This window comes from Sparus aurata, chromosome 24 (genome assembly GCF_900880675.1).
Source record: "Sparus aurata chromosome 24, fSpaAur1.1, whole genome shotgun sequence".
Lineage (NCBI taxonomy): Eukaryota > Metazoa > Chordata > Actinopteri > Spariformes > Sparidae > Sparus > Sparus aurata.
In genome coordinates this window covers 14,425,991-14,436,098 of record NC_044210.1, presented here as the reverse complement: position 1 = coordinate 14,436,098, position 10,108 = coordinate 14,425,991, and the positions used below count along the sequence as shown (strand labels likewise).

Below are 10,108 nucleotides of genomic sequence, written 5' to 3'. Positions count from 1 at the left end.
CAGCGATGCAAGATCCTGCTAGTATTCCAGATCAGTCAGCGGCAGAGCTGCGACGCAGAGCTGACCAGCTAACTACACATTCCAAAGAACAAGTTAGCACCGAGCTGCTATCTCTGCAAAGGAAAGGACGGCCAGTTTCCTCCACCTGCTGTTTTTCATCAGACTGCTGCTTTATCTTCACTGTTTCACTTCAGTTTCAGCACAAATGAACAATAAATGATAAATATTATATATATGACAACATGAAGTTGCTTTAAGGCCTGTACTGATTTCACACACAAACATCAGCTGGAAAACTGCCTGGTCTTTGAGCCAAGATGGCTGCCTGTGTGAGCAGGCAGAGAGAAGCTGTGGTTTGTCCTGGTGCTTTGAATGATGACACTGTGATAAGAAGGTGAGTTCAGTCTGATCTGAGGTCTGATGTGTTTCACAACAGTCAGGACTGTTATTGATGTGGAGGGAAGGAAGCACAGGGTTGAGCACTAGGACCCAGCAGGCATCAGGGCGTGTACACAGAGTGTGAGAGCTCACCTGGGCTCCTCCTCCTGTGATGAAGCACACCTGAGAGACCGTCAGCAGCTGAGGACGGACTGTGTTTGCTCTCACCTGCTGCTTTCAGTCCTTTAAAGGTAAGATATGATTTAACTTTACAATAACATTCAACTAACGAGCTAACATTCAGCTAACCAGCTAACATTCAGCTAACAAGCTAACATTCAGCTAACCAGCTAACATTCTGAGCAGAGTGAAGAACAACAGTGTTGACGTCCTATCAAAGACGTCTCTGTGTGTCCGTCCTGTCTCCTAACAGCACTCTGTAGCTCAGAGGTGACAGTCTGACAGCCTGTAGCTTCAGCTGGAGATGTAAAAGCAGCCAGTTCACTGCTTAGTTTAATAAGTCAACAACATAAACTCACAAAATGTCAAGAAAGGAAATATTTTGACTCCTATTTTCATTATAAACTGAAAAATCCAACCGTCTGAACTCAAGTTTCTGTCTCTGACTGAACTGAGATCAGTTTAATCTTAATCAAACACACTCAAACTGGACCTGAACTGAATCACAGTCACAAACACTATCTGCAGCACAGCTGAAGGATCTTATAACACAAGTTGTTACCTGAATGTTTCTTCATGACAACTTGTGAGTTGTGTGTGAGTTGTTGTGTAGTGACCTCATAGAAACTAACAGTCAGTTAAAGTGATGTTGCTCTGTAAAAGTCACTAAAGCTGCTTTGCTGAACCAAAGTAACAACAACTGTACATGTATTAGACCTTTACACTCATTAAACACACAAGTCATCAGATTTCACTGATATGATTCATATGATGTGATTAATGTGTAACTCTAACAGCATCTTCGGGCGGCGCCGGTCCAAAGTCTCATTCACTGTGATGGTTGTGGTGCAGACAGTCGTGTCCGTGTGAACCTCCAGCTGAAGGTAATGTAACACATTTAAAAATGTTTGACTCGTTAACACAAGCTGTCGTTAGCTTAGCAACACTAGAAACAGCAACAATCTGCTGCTCCATTGTTCATTTCTACAAACTAACAGCTGTGAGTTCAACCAGCCGCCATTACAAACATCATCCTCCATGTTGAGAGGAGAACGGTGGAGGAAGAGCAGAGGTGGAGTTAGTTGGTCGTCAGTAGTTGATGTGGAGACAGCAGGAAGCAGCATTCAGAGGACGGTGAGCAGATGAAAGCTTTTATTTTGTAATGAAAGAATAAAAATGTCAGTGTGTCACTAAATGAGCTGTCAGAGCTGTGAACACTCCTCCAACAGGAAGTGTCGCCTCTTTCTGTCACTGTTGACTGATTGTGATCAATAATCAAATCAAACACATTTACTCCACATCAACTGACACACTTTTATTTTGAAGGATTTGTCTGCTGCACTAACTTCCACAGGTGAAAGTAACTAAGTACTGCAGTGTTCGGCTTAGCAGGATAGACTGACGAGAGAGAAGCTGCAGGCTGGAACATGAACTCATGTTTACTGCTCACTGTCATGGTGCTTCTTCCTCTTCTGGTGACCAGATGTTACTGATGAGATTAGAGGATGAAGCAAAACCTCCATCAAAGTTTTAAACAATTACACCTGCATTCACACAAGGGGAAGACGTGTTGCATCATTTGGATCGTTGTGGGAGTGTAGCCGGTGAAATAAGACTAGAAGTGGAGTTAGTTGGTCAGTGTTTGAACACAGAGTGGTTGTTACTTTGTAGCTCCACTTACTGATGACTGATACAAGGCTGGAGAGCAGCTGTTCACCTGGATGCAGGAGCTGGAGGTGCTGATGGGGCTGCAGCACCCCCTAAAACGAGGCTGTAATATATGCCGAATTTACTGGAAGGCCAAACCCTCAAGAATTTTTCACAGACAGCGTTTCACACAGTTAATAAATGTTCTCTTAACTCAACAACTCACAAAATGGCGCAATTTCTCAAGGGAGTCTGGGGACTTCCTGTCGCTCCTCCTCTCCCTGCAGCTGTTGATTGTAGCTGATGTGACTTATAATATGTTGGTGTTCTGGTTCTTGTTCATAATCATCAGATACATGTTATCCTGGAAGTTCAACTGAGTCCAAACACATGAATGTGGCCCACCATTTACTATGATGTCATCTTATAGACTGAGCCCTCAGCACCAACTGTGACTGACTTCCTAGTGTGGAGACGCTCCACCAACAGTCTCTTCTTCATGTCACTTTGACCTGAAAGGTGATCTAGAAATGTGTTTTTTTAGTGTTTTCTGGAAGCTTTATCCAGACGAGCCATCTTATTTTGGAAGGATCTGACTCTCTTTGAAAGTAACTGAGTACAATTATCTCAGTACTGTGCTGAAGTACAACCTGGAAGTTCTTGCACTCTACTTGAGTGTTTGTGCTCCTTCACACTTGTAATGATCTAAAAGATACTGAACTTTTAACTTCTCTACATGTTGTTGTGAATATGAAAGAGAATCTGACAGACAGATGTGTGACGGCGCCCTGATGAAGTGACAGTCGCTCGTCTTGGGAATAAAAAACATTCATTCAGATTTTACGGACCTGGATGTGAAATGATGTTTGTATTGAGCCGAGGAGCTGAAACTAATATTTAGTCCTGACGCAGAGAACAAGATGACATCATCTAGTCTGCAGTCAATCAAACCATCACAAGCTGTGACTTGAAGATTTCCAGAAGTGAATGAAAAAGAGGCTCAATAGGTTTCACACACAGAGAGAAACCCTTGAAAATAACAAAGTACAAGCCTGTGAATTAAAAGCAGTGAATGTGATATTACAGCCAGTGATGAGAGAGAGAGATTCAAATTTTTACTTTGCAGATAAATGTTTTAAATAAACAACAGATGACCAGATTGACTCTTTTAGACTAAAAGATATCAGAGAAACGTGTGTGTTGACTCCACCACAGCGTCATGACGTCATCTAGTGGACTGATCCAAGTCCAGCAGCTGATGTTCTGACAGGAGACATGACGTCAGTGAGAGCTGTCATAGCCTCTACAGACAAAACCCACCTGAACACACCTGAGACTTTCATATTTTATAATAACACAACACGTTATTAGAACAATTTCTGCCTCCTGGTTAAATCAACTTGTCAGTATTTGTTTTTAATCAGTTATTTAACACTCCAAACTCCACAGAAAGACTCCACAGTCATGTACAGAAGGAAAGTGACCGTTTATATAGATTTCAGTTGATGTGCAGATGAATGATTTGTGTTTCCTCTCCAGATGAAAGTGTGTGTGAGATGAGCAGCATGAATCAGTGTGAGGACAGAGAGGAGGGAGGCCCTCCCTCTAAAACCACTGAACCTGGACCCGGACCTGGACCTGAGCCCAGCTGTGTGTCCTTAAAGAGTGACCGATCAAATAATTGTTTAATTGATTTTAAAGGACAACCAGCTCCTGCTGTAAAGAGGTGAGCTGTTAATAACATTAATAAATGACTGATTCATGTTTTAACTGTGGAGAAAGATGTTTTTTTGAAATCTGATGTTTATTTTCAGCTTCGTTCTTCCTCACTTAAATTTACCTTCTCATTGTAGAAAGCTGCCCAATAGAACCAGTCTTCAACTCTTCATTTCACTTTATTGAATTAGTTTGGTCCAATATTCTCTGAAGGTTTATTCCTGATGTTTTCCACTATTTTATGGACAGACGCTTCTGTGTTTGAAGACTAGAAAGTGAATTAACATCTCTGGTGGTCTTCTTCTCTGTCCAACAGGAGACCAGCCTCTACTGGACCTGAACCTGGACCTGGACATGGATCTGGTCCCAGCTGTGTGTCCTTCAAGAGTGACCGGTCAAACGATTGTCCCATTTATTTTAAAGGACAACAACCTCCTGCTGTAAAGAGGTGAGCTGTTTTTCATTCAGAGAAATTTGTTTAAACTTTTTGTTTTTTTCAGCATCGTTCTTCTTTAGTACATTTATATTCTCACATGTGAAAGCTGCCAGTAGAGCCAGTCTTCATCTCTTAAGTCCAGTTTAACAATTGTCTGATGACTGGCTGAGTGTAACATGGGTCATTCCAGAATTGGAGGACATTTTGGCTTCGGAATTTTCAAAAAATTAACCTTGTATTTGACAATTATCTGTTACATATTCATCAATAATAGGTTTTAAACTATAAAAACCTTTATTGGCTCATCTCAGGCATTAAAGGATTTTTTTTTTGTATTACATGTTACATTTGATATTTGCTAAATCTAGCGCAACCCTGTTACCAACACTCAGTAACAGGGCTGCAAATACATGCTAATTTTAGCTTTTTCTCATAAATCTATGCTAGCTGTTTAGCTGGCTATTAGCATTTAACCCTTGGTAATTACCAAGATGACAGACTTACATAAGTAAACACATAAAGTATTTCTATTATTCTGGAAATATGCATAACAGTGTTGCGTGAGGTAGAGTGAGACATTCAAGCAAGGCTGACAATGTTTAATATGAAAAATATTAAAACTGCAAGTAGTGATGAAAGGGCCCTTGCAGTCCGCGAGCGTCGGGCTCATGCACAGATCTATTCATGGCGACTCCCTCTAGATTTGGCCGAGATAGGAAATAGTATGAAGAAGTTATTAGGACTCGATGCTTCATGACGAAGGATTTTTATGGCGGGCATTGCCACGGCCAGAAGGTATGACGTAGGGTTAGGTCACTGGTGTTACGTTTGTAGGAGGAGATAATTTAAGTACGAAGATGTGCGGAGATTTATTCGGGGAGACAGCCTCTACATTTATGAGCAGTTTGGTGTGGATAGGAAATTGTATGTTAAAGTTATAAATCCTTGATGCTTGACGGCGAGGGGAAAAAATTGTTTCCACCGTCCCGCCCACTAAAGTATGATGCAGTTGAAAGATTTTAATAACTTTTGCTCTTTAAGGCATGAAGATGATAATTGAGTTAATGTGAAGACTGTGGTGTTTAAGCTCTAGGGCAAGCTAGTTTTCAAAGTAGGCATGACTTGGACAAAAATGCTGCCACACATCAAAATGGCTGACTTCCTGTTGGCCCCCAGACTTTTTTGTGCGTCTGCTCATGATGAATCTGTGTACTGAATTTAGTTTGTCTACGCGCAAGTGGAAGGCAGGGAAGAACATTAGGGGGCGCTACAGAGCACGCAGGTCACAACCACACCCAGTGACAGTGCAGGATCGTGATTTTCGCCGGATGTGACGGATATTCCAAATTTGGTGAGTTTTGGGGTATGTTTAGGCATCCAAAACTGCAGTCAAGCTTAGAGAAGAAAAAGTTCCTTCCAATTACAATAGGGACCTCGCCGGTCTACCTGCTCGGGCCCTAATAAGAGAGGTGTTAGATCCCGAGATTTACCCCTGTCCAGAAGGCACTCGACCAGCTCTCCTTTTAAAGGGTTAGATCACTAAACCTGCAAGAGGTTGCTTAAAAACTGGCAATTTAAATGGGGATTTCTTAAGCTGGTGGTGAGGAGACTCGCCTAGCTTCTAACTGCCTGAATCCGAACGTCAACCCTGCTTCGTCTGGTTTGTTACCTGACATGAAGCCCTTGAGTCAGATACGGCCACCAGCCACGCCTGTTAATGGCAGCTCTCCTCTAAATGATCTGTGCACTTGGTATGGTGCTAGGTTGGATTTTAAGGGCTTTTGGTAAACCATAAAGGACTGTTTCAATATGGGAGGCTAGAGTAACCTTTAAGAACCTTTGAGATATTATGCACACTTAACACCTGATTTTTACTTCCAATCAAAAAGACATAAAATCAATGTCCACAACTTTAACTTATGTGGGTTTTATTGCGTAGATTTAAGCAAGGGCAAAGCATACAGCGCTATACTTATTTCAATTACTATTGGTCGTTATCAAAAATACTTATTGATAAATCACAATACTTAAAATAACCAATTAATCTAAAAGAGCTGAGGCCTGGTTAGAAAGACTTAAATTTAGCTGAGATGGAGAGGGTCAGGTCTTTCCATGGCTTTAGTCCGTGCTCCTAAGGTTATATACACTCTAGCTTTGGACAGTGACTTGGTTTTGTGTCCTTATTAGGACATTTTTTCAGCATTTCTCATTCACTGGCTGATAACCCCTTGATTAAGATTTCATAACGCTTCTCTCTTGCTTTTGACAGTGGCTTGGTTTTATGTCCTTATTAAGACATTTTCCCAACCCTCCCTTTAATGAGTAATAGTCCCTTGATGACAGCTAACAATTTCATGATGATCAAACATGCCTCTGCCACAGTCTGTGCCCGTGCCCAAAGCGTGATCAGATTTTGACACTTCCTTTTGGCCTCATGTTGACCTGATCAGTTCTTTAAAACCTTCTCATTACCTCAGCCCAACACTGTTTCTTTACTGATTTTCATTAGATCTCCAAACTTCAATACATCATGGTTACACCTTACACCTCCTTGAAATTTGCAAAGTTAATACTAAGTCAAAAATGATCATCAGAGACATAATGACAGACAGAGCCTTGAGTGTAACACTTCCTCTTTTTCACAGACACCCTGTGTCGCCATTTCCTTATAACTTTCTATTTCATCATGCCTTTAATATAATGGTTTAACACTTTCCACTGAATTTATGGCAAACACAATGCAGCAGGCAAAGTTTTGATATATTGCAGAATCATTTCAGGACTAAGTATACTGTCCCTTTCTTGTATTTGTGTCTGGCAGGAGTGTATGAATCTTAACTTTACTGACACTGTCTCCGTGTGTGTGTACATACTGGTATTTATATTAGACAGGAGTAAATGGATCTCAACTATTTTGACAGGGTGTAACAATACACAAAAATCTCGGTTCGATACGTACCTCGGTTTTGAGGTCACGGTTCGGTTCATTTGGGAACAAAATGCAAAACAGAATTGTGCTTGTTGTGTATTCAGAACTTTTGTAAACCAACAATTTGTTGTAACATACAAAAGAAAAAAAAAAGAAAAGAATACTGTTGTAAAGTGCTGCCTCATACTAAGTTAATACATTCCGAAATGAACAAAATAAAATAATAAAATATAGAATTAGCTTTCCAATGAGTAAAATATTCTCAAACAAAAACTATATGAAATATTATAAAAATAAATTCCTCACAGCTTTTTAAAGGCTTTTAACAAAACTTTTCCACAAGTAAAGTGCAGTACTAACAGTTGCAGCATGTAGCCCTGTTCAGTTTCACTCAGCCTTTATATTTTTTGCCAGAAAGATTAACTTGTCGACATTGACTCCACCATGAGTTATTTGTGATTACAGGCTTTCATTACGGAGATATAAGGACGACAATATTCACTTTTGTACGATTTATTGACTGTCGCGTTTTTTGGGACAGGCATCGACACAGTCACCTACACTGTCACTGTGTACTCTGTAGCGCTCGTCTAACAGTGGTTTGCAGGTCGCAGCCCCCAGCCGCTGGCATCTCCGTGTGGAATAGTCGTGTTCAAGCCACGTCAAAGTGAATATACATATAAATGGGCGCATTCAAGTTGACCTCCTGCTGCCTGATCACATCAGCGAGATCTGCTGGCGACAGCAGGGGCGGGGATACAAACGCTGCTATGAAGTCGGACACTCTCTCTTCCCGTAGACGTGACGTGACCTGGCTGAGCTTGCAGTGTTTGCCTTTTTCGTCAGGGAAGAAGTGGAGGAAATTGAAATTCCATTAATGTTTGAGGAAAATCAACAACGACTGCGATCAGTTTTCTTACCTGATGCTATGGGAACTTTGATGGCCTTTTTCTAACTAAAACATTTGGGCTGAGGGAATAGAGCAGTGGAACTGCTACCGTGTTGCATGCAGACGACCGGGGATCAAGACTCGTGTCAAGCCTGTCTTTTTGCAGAGGATGTATTCATCTGATTATGTGTATGACAGACAGTTCATATTTAGAGACAACAGAATGTGACAGCTTTGTCACAATAACAACTTCAAATTTGGATACTTTGTAATTGCTTCACTTCAAACGGTCACTCAGTGGCTCATCAAGAGTAGATGAAGAGCCTAAATGTTGTCTTACTGTAAATGATCATGTTCTGTTTTCCTTGTAATGTCACCATTAAATACATTTGAACTTTGTCTATCTGGTACATTATAGTAAGTCTTGCCTAATAACAATACAGTACAATTACAACAGTTACTCATTATTATGATGACAACTGTGCTTATGTGCATGATTATATCACAGCTGAGGGGAATTTGCTGACTACATTTAACAAATAAGCATAACTATAGACACATAAGATGATGCATTTTCTCATAGCAACATTTTTCACAATGAATGAAATACATTTCAGTGAATGAATGAAATGCAATAATCAGAACAAATGACTGAATCAGATGCCTTGTCCCGCTGCACCATCTCATCACACGCAGAATAGCTCAGGATAATTCTTTGTATTGTTAATGTGACAGGAACAGAAAGGGTTCATTAATAAGAGTGGATAGAACAGATAACACTGGACACAGCAGTTAACCACTTCTCCATCATCACACTAAGCTGACGGCATCTTTCAGGGTTGTTGCGTTACATGAAGGATTTTATAGGTTTATTCATGTTGACTATCCCACAGGTGCGGCCACACGGCTGCTCCTGATCTGAAAGTATTTGATATTTGAGTAGAAAAGAGGCAGAGGCCTTATGGATATGGAAATTCATCGGAACACACGTCATATACGTCAGCGTACATGAGAGCCAATTAGGGCAAAGTCCTGACGTCATGAAGGTGGGTCTGGGGTCGCGCAGTACCTGGAGAGCAACTGCGCGAATGCTCTGCAGCAGCCTCGCTCCCGCGATAACTTAAGGTCATGTGACATCAGATGCAGAGCAGAAACCACTCCCATCCAGGTCATCGTGGACACATTTTACCCAGCATGCATCACGATTTAGGCAGCGCTGCTTGATCTTGAACTCGCCTAATGACTTGGATAGATGAGCAGGGCGACCGGAATGTTTTTACTGGTTTGCGGACATGGCCGAGGACCCCTCTCGAGACGGGATTCTCAAACCACACCTCCAGCACACCTGGGACCCTCACCGGTAAAATGAACACCAGTTTAACTGTCACACCAGAAATATGTCTTTCACCGTTGCAATATTTAACCAGGAAGTCAAAGTGTTCCCAAGCAGGAGACTTTAGCGACAGAGAGGGTCTACAAGCTCTGTTTTCTTGCTAGCATGAGCCATGACGTAAACAGGCTGCACGTGTAGCTGCAGGTGGAAAATAAACACACGCAACTTCTGTTAGAGGAACTCACCCGTGCACAACCCTGTACCAAACCGAACATCCTGTACCGAAATGGTTCAATACAAATACATGTCTTGTTACACCCCTAATAGCTTATATTTACAAACAATAAATTCATTATTATCTTAAAATTCAGGCCATTGTGTTGTTAAAAGCAACACACAAAAAAGTCCATAAATGACCTTCCGGTCACACAAATCAGACAATTAAATATTAAAAACAAAAACAAACCAGTAATTTCATTTTTTGGTGTCAGATTCAAATTTATTGCAGAAATAATATAAATGAAAATGAAAAGACATTCTCCAATGTTGGAATCTCTTCACCAATTTGCACTGGACAGTTAGCAGCTAGCTTGTGTTAGC

General features: G+C 41.1%; 1 long non-coding RNA gene across 1 annotated transcript; it reads left to right on the top strand.

Moving 5' to 3' along the window:
* Positions 1–567: 567 nt before the first annotated feature.
* Positions 568–3,761, top strand: LOC115576930 (uncharacterized). The gene is made up of 3 exons (XR_003982971.1): positions 568–629; positions 1,356–1,442; positions 3,745–3,761. It is a non-coding gene; the product is annotated as an uncharacterized LOC115576930 (long non-coding RNA).
* Positions 3,762–10,108: the final 6,347 nt, after the last annotated feature.